Below are 9,661 nucleotides of genomic sequence, written 5' to 3' on the forward strand. Positions count from 1 at the left end.
GGAGAAGTTTTATGTTTGCGCAAATGAAGTCAGTCACATACTATATGCGCAATCAAGCGTGTGATGGTATGACTCGAGTAAGATATTGACTTGTGGAAGAGATGATGCTCATTTTTGTCGTTCTGAAAAAAATCTCAGCGACGAAAAATGACGAACATTTTCATTCTATTCCTATCATATCAAGTTGTGAAAAGCAAGATCGCTGAGTTGTTAGCTCGATATGCTTGGAAGCCATTGTAACCGATGACCCTATGTTGACATTGGCTAAATAAGCTATATTTTTGCTGGAAAGGGTCTGAATTAATCGCATTCAATACCCGCCATCTTGGTGAATTGGGTGTACTGAATATGCCCAGCAACTGTCAATCAAATACTGGATAAGTGTAGTTCATTATTGCAGCAGCACGAACAACGTTGTCTTGCACACGTACGTAAATTTTAAGCTAAGCGTGTACTAAAGTGCCTAGCAACTGTCATTAAAACTGCCGTGAAGTGACTCCAAGTTTTTACACAGGAATGACCCTGGTTATATCGATATTTATCGACTCATGTGTGCTTAAACCATTACTCGTTGACTGCCGATAAAACGCCCAATAAAGACTTAGTCACCGGACCGCGCCGGCCAGTTAAAGTACATGCCCTATCACACCACTCCACACCATACATAAATTCTCCCAGTCACATTTCCCAAATATGAAATTTAAAAAAGTCAAATTTCAATTTAGTTCTTTTAAAGTTTGGCAGAGGCGGGGGTCGAACTCACGGCGCAACGCTTAGTACTCTATGAGCCTAGCGCCTTAGACCACTCGACCACTTGTCTTGTTGTTATTCATCTGAAACTTATTTAAAAATATAATCGCAACTTCAACATAGGCCTACCACGTGACAAGCAAAGGCAGAAAACGTATTATATTTTGGAATTTTATCTGCTTAAAACATTAATGTGTATTATAATAGAGCTACCGTTATTTATATTGTTGAATTCTCAAGCGCATCATTTCGAATTGGGTTTGGAAGATACATTCTCCTAAAGCCCGATACTGACTCCACCTGTACATTTTAATTTCATCGCGCGATGCTGAGATGTTTGAAAAGCATCGCAGCATCGCATACCGCTGCGAAGTGGAGTCAGGATCGGGCTTAATTCGCAGTGTTGTAGTCGAGTCCTCACCATCCGAGTCCGAGTCCGAGTCCGAGTCCTTGGTGTCCGAGTCCAAGTCCGAGTCCGAGTCCCTGCCAATTTCTGATGTCCGAGTCCGAGTCCGAGTCCGAGTCCTCAATGTTCGAGTCCGAGTCCGAGTCCGAGTCCTTTTGTATCAAATTCAAGCCCCGGGGTTTTCACCAATACTTTATCAACATAGGCATATACTTAACCAGAATTTTAGTTCTATATTATTTTCTTGTAAATACATAATTTGCTAGTCCCACCTAGCATGCCTAGTATTGTTTTGGGGCTGTGCAATAATAATGCGGAGCCCAGGGAGGGGTGAAATTGCAAAAAATGCTTATCCCCTCTCGGCCAGCCAAAAATTGCTTGCCCACCTCCCCTCCCGGCATGCCAAAAATCTTTGCACCCCCTTTGCACATGCCATTTATTAGGGGTGCCAATTTACAAACTTTAAATGGTTTTGATATATGTTGCGAGCGCAGCGATCAGGGAAATTTGCATTATGTAAGCGTTTTCGTACTGTTTTCTAAGCCTTTTTAGAGCGTTTTATTTGAAAGATGCCCCATATGTGCTAAAAATAGCTTGTTCCTCCTCTCGGCTTGCCAAAAATTGCTTTCACTCTCCCTTTCGATCGGTCAAAAAAATTTTACCCTCAATGTTACCTTCCCCCATGCTCATAATTCTTGCTCAGCTCCATAGGTAGCATATCTTGGAAACAGAGATGCTCCAGTTCATTGAGCCTAACACTCTGAAAATTGCAGCTCTTTAGCTCAAATTTGGAAACATTTTGAATTTATTAGCTCCAAAGCCTATAATTTGGCCCAATTTTAGTTCACATGCACAGACCTCCACAAATATGTTGAAATTTCAGTTCATCAAGCCCCTATTTTGCCCCCAAATCAGTTCTTATGGTTCCCAAAGTTCGGCGCCGCACACCCCTACCAAAAATTTAACTTGAGTGCCTCAGAGTATTATTATTATTCATGTTCATTCTAGACTTGCGTTTAACAAAGCAGTCATGTCAAAACAAAAGAATATAATTAAAATCCATTTAACCAATAAAAGATATTTAACTGAAAGCAAACTTGCTTTTTGGTTGTACTTTTATTTACAAACTGAATTTATTTGCCTGCAAAATTACGGTACTTAAATTAATCATGTGATGTGATCATTGATCAAGCATAAGAAGAAGTTTACAATGAACGAAAATAAAAGACCTAAAAAAAGCCCTATTTTGCCGGACTCGAGGAGGACTCGAAGCCGAGTCCCCGAGTCCTTGGGGTCCGAGTCCGAGTCCGAGTCCGAGTCCTTAGCTTCCGAGTCCAAGTCCGAGTCCGAGTCCTTGAAAAAAGGACTCGAGTCCGGACTCGAGTCCGAGTCCGAGTCCCGAGTCCTCCAACACTGTTAATTCGAACCACCAACATCCATGGTTCGATGTAGAGAGTCTTTCCTATTCAGAGGAAATACACACCTTATTGCCTTTTAACAATAACCAATGACACTAGCACGTAATTCCAGTCAAGCACCAATCTTTAATCCTATTGTTGAAGAGGATAATAAGCTTATACTTATGTATAGTATTATTAAAAAGCTTAAGTCTTTGTTTGGCTAAATCCTGTTCAAGTGTGGCTAAATCCTGTACGAATGTCAGCGGCGAATGTCAGGTTATTATTTCCCAGTCTTGAAAAAAAATTGCAGGCAGAGGTGGGAATCGATCTCGGTACCACCCGGTTAAAAAGCACTGTGCAAAACCACTAACCCAACTAAATATCTGTTGTGAGATGCTTGACATTAATCTTTGATATTGCTTAATGGAACAAATCGCGGAATTAAATCAGTAATAAAAGAAGTAGATTCTTATTTAGCGGCCAAATTGGATAAAAGGGGAAATATTTGTCCCTGCTCTAAAGAAAACATAGGTTAGAAAATTATCAAATAAATTTAAATTAAAAATTGAGATTTTATATTTATTTATTTCACGAGGCGGCATTTTCACAGACAAACACTGTATACGCTAAAACTCGACCCTCATTACTAGATGATGGCATAGCTCAGTGTTAGAGCATCAGACTGGTAATGTCAATATCGTTGGTTCGAATCCGCCCGTCAGCAATGGTTATTATGATTTTAATGCTACGCTACAATTTGTTCAATTTTTTCATTTATTTATTTATTTATTTATTTATTTATTTATTTATTTATTTATTTAAATAATTTGATATATTTGAAAGGGTATTTGAGCAATTTGAAATGTTTACCCCCGTATAATCCTATGGGGTCATTTTGAACCCACCCCCTTCCAAATTGCCAAACTTAACGCACAACACCTATGAGTTTAAATCATACATAATGATCAGTACGTCCATCATGAATGAGTGGTCACTGCATTCATTTGGGAATGTGTAGGGACTGCAGCTTGATTCACCATCCACAACATGATAATGTGTGCACATGCTACATTATATACACTTGTAGGCCTATGTTGTTGTTGGTGTATAAGTAATGAGCCTTGCAATTGAAATGCCTCAAGCTTTTAATCCGATATTCAGATTATCTATTTGTTTTCATGAATTGGAAGACATTCTTTGAAATTACTGGAGTGTGAGGTCAGCATAGTATTTTATTAACAGAAAGTATAGAGGCCCTGCATGAAATTATCGATTGGCTCCAAACAAAGGATTTGAGCCGGTGTCCTTCACCGTAGTTATGGCGGAGTGCAGTCCATTCAATCAAATGTTGTCATCAACCTATTTGATTGCAATCATGCTTTTGTTGAATGCATTTGAGTAGTCCGCCATATTTACGGGATGATATGTCACATGCAAGGCCTCTATTCTCCAAATTCATTTCCTAATGTATGTGAGAATGATACAATAATGACATGATGAACATAGTCATTGATGCATCAGTTTTAAAATAGACTAGGCGGTTACCATATTTGGCGGTTCTCGGCTGGGCGCGATTACCAGGCTGATGGTGACATGCCCATACGACAGTTTTTACTAATTTGACCTCACATGACCCCTGGCGACCCCAAAATGACCTTCCAAAAATGTGGCTCTAAATGTTGACTGTACCCACCACGTTTCATGCCCATACGGCAGTTTTTAGTAATTTGACCTTAGATGACCCCTGGGTGACCTTGGATGACCCCAAAATGACCTAAACTTATAACTCTAAATGTTGACTGTACCCACCAAGTTTCATGTCCATATATGAGTTTTTACTAATTTGACCTCAGATGACCCGTGGTGACCTTGGATGACCCCAAAATGACCCTCAAAAATGTTGTTTTAAATGTTGACTGTACCTACCAAGTTTCATGCCCATATGACAGTTTTAGTCATTTTACCTCAAATGACCCCTGGGAGGGGGCCCGGGGTCGGATGACTTAACGAACATAAACTTCTTCTTGCCAGGACAGAACTACACCCACCCACCGAGTTTGAGCCTCGTACGACCTAGTTTCATGCCCATATGACAGTTTTTAGTCATTTGACCTCAAATGACCCCTGGGAGGGGGCCCAGGGTCGGATGACTTAACGAACATGAACATCTTCTTGCCAGGACAGAACTACACCCACCCACCGAGTTTGAGCCCGCCCCGTAGGACCTAGTTTCATGCCCATATGACAGTTTTTAGTCATTTGACCTCAAATGACCTCTTGAGAGGGCCCAGGGTCGGATGACTTAACGAACATAAACTTCTTCTTGCCAGGACAGAACTCCACCCACCCGCCGAGTTTGAGCCCCGTACGACCTACGACGGCCTCACATTAGCAGTCACAGACAAAACCTAGCTCAAAATAAATAACTTAAAACATTTTCTTGATGTCCTTTAACATGTTTCCATAGTTAACCATCGTTAGCCATGGATATCTATGCTGTAGAACTGACCGGTGACTAAGTCCGATTTATTGGGACGTCTATCGACCACTCGACGAGTAATGCCTCGCATGACATCCAATTTGACAAAAATAATTCAAAATCCGTTTCAATAATATACAAACCTCGCAACAAATAATTATAAACTTACAACAGTTTTGAATTTTCGTGATATTACATGTTAAAGAAAAAGCAAAATATGATAATAATCTTTTATTTTCCGTCACAGGTATTGTTTGGACTGGTTATTGGGTCTCTTCCTTGTGAACGTGCTGCAATCTCGCTTGTTATTATCAATCGGATATTTATCGGTTAAGATGAAGTTAATACAATCATGCGATTTATTGAAACCTTTATGTTGCCGCGGTGTTTCCACCCACGTTGGTACCCATACCTAGGGCTAAGATATGCAATTTTTAAAAACAAAGACTGTCATTTTACAAATATAAGAGAATATCCAAATATATTTGAAAATGACCACAGTCAAGGCTAAAGTATCTACGGGTTAAAAAGAAATTGCATATAAATAAATCTCAGAATAACTTACCATGTCAAAATGTCATTTCTATAACAGATTGCAGCTGGCTGGGAACCAGTTCAAGCGTCAAATATGCAATATAGAGGTCGTATATGCTTCGTTAAACTAGAGAATTCGATTTCTGACACCTACGTTTATTCTATGTGATCGCGAACGCATGTTAAATCAATTCCAAATCAGTGTAAGTCCACTGTGACTATTATGATTTATCTGGTGTTCCCTTACGGAAGTTTGCGTAAGAGTAAGAATTAGAAACCGCAATCTCAAAGTTAACGCAGTCTAGCATTCAACTGACGAAGTATTGTATAGGGGGGCCTACGCTGGCGAAGTGACGTAATAAATCGGATTAACTATCATAGAAATATGTGAAACCAATTTTGAATATATCGCGCTGCACTACAAGCAGGTTGTACTCATCACCTGTGTATGTCTGCAATCATAGATTGAATACAATACCGGTCTTTTCAATGATACTAATCTTACAGGTGCGAGTGATCAACATGATATGGTTCAATGTATAGGAACCGCATGAACGTACCAGTGCAGCGCGGTATATTCAAAAATTGTTTTCACATATTGCTATGGTAGTTAATCCGATTATTACATAACTTCGCCAGCGTATAGAAGATAGTTATATAACTCTTATATCAACCGCGTTGATGAATTCATGTAAGGTTTCTTGTTAATGACTTTTGTTTTGCATGCGTTATTTTCCCATCATATTAATCCAATGTTATTTCCATTTTGATGTGAATCTCACTATACGAATGCTGTGGCTCCCTTGAAAATCCTCTCACGGTGTTTCTATATTATGTAATCATCTTCTTGGTAAATGCCATATTTTGAACTAAAAAAACATAGACAGTTGTACAAGTTTTAAAGGCTAGTATTGCCTAATAACATTTCTTGATGTCATGTAGCACTTGTTGTATTGGAGAATTGTCAATGTTTTAATATAAGTTGACACCCGTATGTGTGTATCTATTTTGTTTTCTCTCTTTTTATATTTAAAATGACGTCTTAAGACAAGTGCAATATACAGTAAGCAAAAAAATTAAGGTACCAGTTGTGTTCACCCCCCGTATATCTTAAATATAGGCAAATATGTCAAAATTAAAACAAGCAGCCAATACCTGTAGTCTTAAGCTCTGATTTAACACCTTATTTGTTGAAATTAGTTGAGAATTTAAGAAACGGTGATCTAAAACCTAATGATGAAACGAAATCAAAAGTTGCACTTATGTGTTCTAATCAGTGAAAGCACGACGCTAGTTTTAAGTTAACGTGCTAATCAATGGAAGCACGTCGCTAAGTTCCCTTGTTCGCGAACGCTTTGTGTGCAAATCAATATAGGGCATTCAATGGAGCAAACTGTAACTTTTAAAATGACATCTTCCTTGGGCTTTTGGATCGTCGTGTCTTTATTTCTTGAATAATTTCAAAAAATGAGGTCTTAAATTCAAGCTAAAAGATGCATCTATTGCCTGCTGGTTTCAATTATGACATATCTGTCTTTGTTTAGGATATACAAGGGGTGAACATAACTGGTACCTTAATTATTTGGCTCACTGTAGATAAAATTCATTATTAATATGTTAAGAAAGCCTCTCCGAATAAACCTATGACGTGCAAAAATATTTCCCATTTCATAGTCCAGTCAACGCATGATAACTGGCTAATCACACTGCCCAATGAAATGAGCCGTACTTACTTGCGCCATAAAGTACGACATTTTCATTGGACAGCGTTACTGATCACTTATCAACGGACTTATGGGTCTAATCTAATCAAGGGAGCTATCTTTCATGTGTTTTCTATTTGTTCAATTTTTATATAACAACTGATTTGATCAATAAACAAAAATCTCATTAGCAGTTACGAAACGTGTATATGCTTTCTTGTGTTATTAAGTCTCCGATTATTTATAACAGTCCTCGAAGTAAATTTTATAAATCTAATGATATATTCTTAAAGTATAATGCAGCTGGGAGGAAAAGCCGACGATCAATTGAAAATTTTGACCTTTCATATTGAAGATATGGATTTTTTTACCCAAAAGACCTAATTTTTTTTGGTGTTTTGGGAAAAAAATCCATATCTTCAATACGAAAGGACAAAATGTTCAATTGATCGTCGGCTTTTTCATCCCACCTACATACACTTTAAGTATAAATCATCAGATTTATAAAGTTTACTTCGAGTACTGTTAAATATCAAAAATATCAATTTTAATCATTTGCCATAAAATGTGTATTACATTGCGAGTTTCAAAAAATCAAAATTATTTGATATCAGAAGGACATTCTTCGTATTCAGAATGCAATTCGATATGTCTGATGTGCTCTAATGTCCCACAATAAATATTGTTCAAACGTTCATACCCCATCCCTTAGAACGTTTTAAAAACATATTTGGGAATATAGTTGGGAATTAGTGCAATTAATGGATGTAGGGTATAATATCGTACCTAACGCGCTTTTCTTATGAATTCAGCCAATAATCGGGTATTAGAATCTGGCTAATCTGGCTGTGTTGTGGATCTACGTGATTTACTAATCACCTGTGGGGGTTCTTTAATAATTTCACGCGGTCACCAATACACAAGTGACACCAAAGATATTGGAACCCATGAAGCAGATGCAGATTTGCTATGATTTATGGTTTGGTAATAAACGCACATAAATGATTACCATAGACATGTTTGACTAATTATGGGAAATATAATGCTTTATTCATTAATGTTAATGCTAAAATTCTTGTACAGCCAGTTTATCTGGAAAAATGATAGTTTTACGATCTAGAGAAGGACCACGGTCAAATCCACCTTTTACACACTGTGTATATAAGTCAACAAAAACTCAAACCTTCGCTACACTTCCGTTATCTATGGTTTCCAAATGCTAGTCAAACTTGACAGCATTTATAACTGGTTTTGTACAGAACACGAGTTTGTTCTTCTAGTTTAAATATCAATTACTATTGTGGAATTCACACTCTTGTGTGGCTCAAATATTTCACTTGGCTATAATGCGTTATTATTATTATTAATAATGCGTTATTATTATTATTATTATTATTATTATTGTTATTATTATTCTTATTATTAATGGGGTGTAGAAAGCATATCTTCTGCATGGTTCATCTTCCTGCATCCTCATGATATGTCCAAGGAATCGTAGCTGTCGTGATTTGACAGAGTTGATAAGAGACACAGTGCTGTCCTTGAAAAAAGTATTTAAAACGATAAAAACAAAGATTGAAGTATGCTTTTACGTTTAGCCTTCCTACGGAATATTTAAATTGAGAATGAACACACGCAGAATACAGTAAGGCTTCTAAATAATAATTTTCGCTTTTGCTATAGTACCAAATGAAGACAAATTTATAACAAGTGTTCTTAATTTTACCACGTCAAGATATATGACACGTTCATAATATACGTGTTACACGTGGTTGATTTTAAATGACAGCTAGCTAAGTCGGTGGGTGTGACAATAAGGTTTTATTAAGCTTGTTTAATTTGATACCATTCACCATATGTCAAAAACAGTCTTACCATCTACAACGCCACTGACGAATAAACAATATATTTTTTCCTACTCGAAATAAAAAACATGGCAAACCGTCTTTGTGTGTATGTGTGCTAAAGTGATGTCTGTTTTTCCATGCTTTATGTTTTGGTTTTTGTTATGTTTTCTGTGATATGTCTTACAATAATCAAGTGCTAACACTTCCCCCTAAAAATAGGCATATCACCTCAAAAATAAATGCAGCAGAAACACATTATTTAATGTTTCTACACGAATGAGCTTTATTAAAGCATCAAAAATCAAAAAACGGAATTGAAATCGGTCAATGCATTGTGATGTAGTGTCAATTTTAAGATGCTCGTAAATGGAATTAAAACCTGCCACAAATGGCTATAATGACTAAATTGACACATTTCGAGATTTTGAAGGTTTATTTGGACGCTTGCTTGAAAAAGCAGCGTTAATTTAAGTATCACAGGTTAAATGCCTATCTTTCCTAACTTCGTTAAAGAAAATAAAATTAAAAAATCTATCATTGAA

The 9,661-nt window shown here is 37.2% G+C and overlaps 1 protein-coding gene across 1 annotated transcript in view; it reads left to right on the forward strand.

Annotated features, from left to right (window-relative positions):
* LOC140157467 (uncharacterized) overlaps positions 1-7,474 on the forward strand; it is a 49,948-nt gene extending 42,474 nt beyond the window's left edge. Inside the window, exon 14 of the mRNA XM_072180670.1 lies at positions 5,283-7,474. The gene's annotated coding sequence lies outside the window, so the exon portion shown is untranslated. The remainder of the gene's footprint in view (positions 1-5,282) is intronic.
* The last annotated feature ends 2,187 nt before the right edge of the window (positions 7,475-9,661 follow it).

Source organism: Amphiura filiformis, chromosome 7, assembly GCF_039555335.1.
Source record: "Amphiura filiformis chromosome 7, Afil_fr2py, whole genome shotgun sequence".
In the NCBI taxonomy this organism is placed as follows: domain Eukaryota; kingdom Metazoa; phylum Echinodermata; class Ophiuroidea; order Amphilepidida; family Amphiuridae; genus Amphiura; species Amphiura filiformis.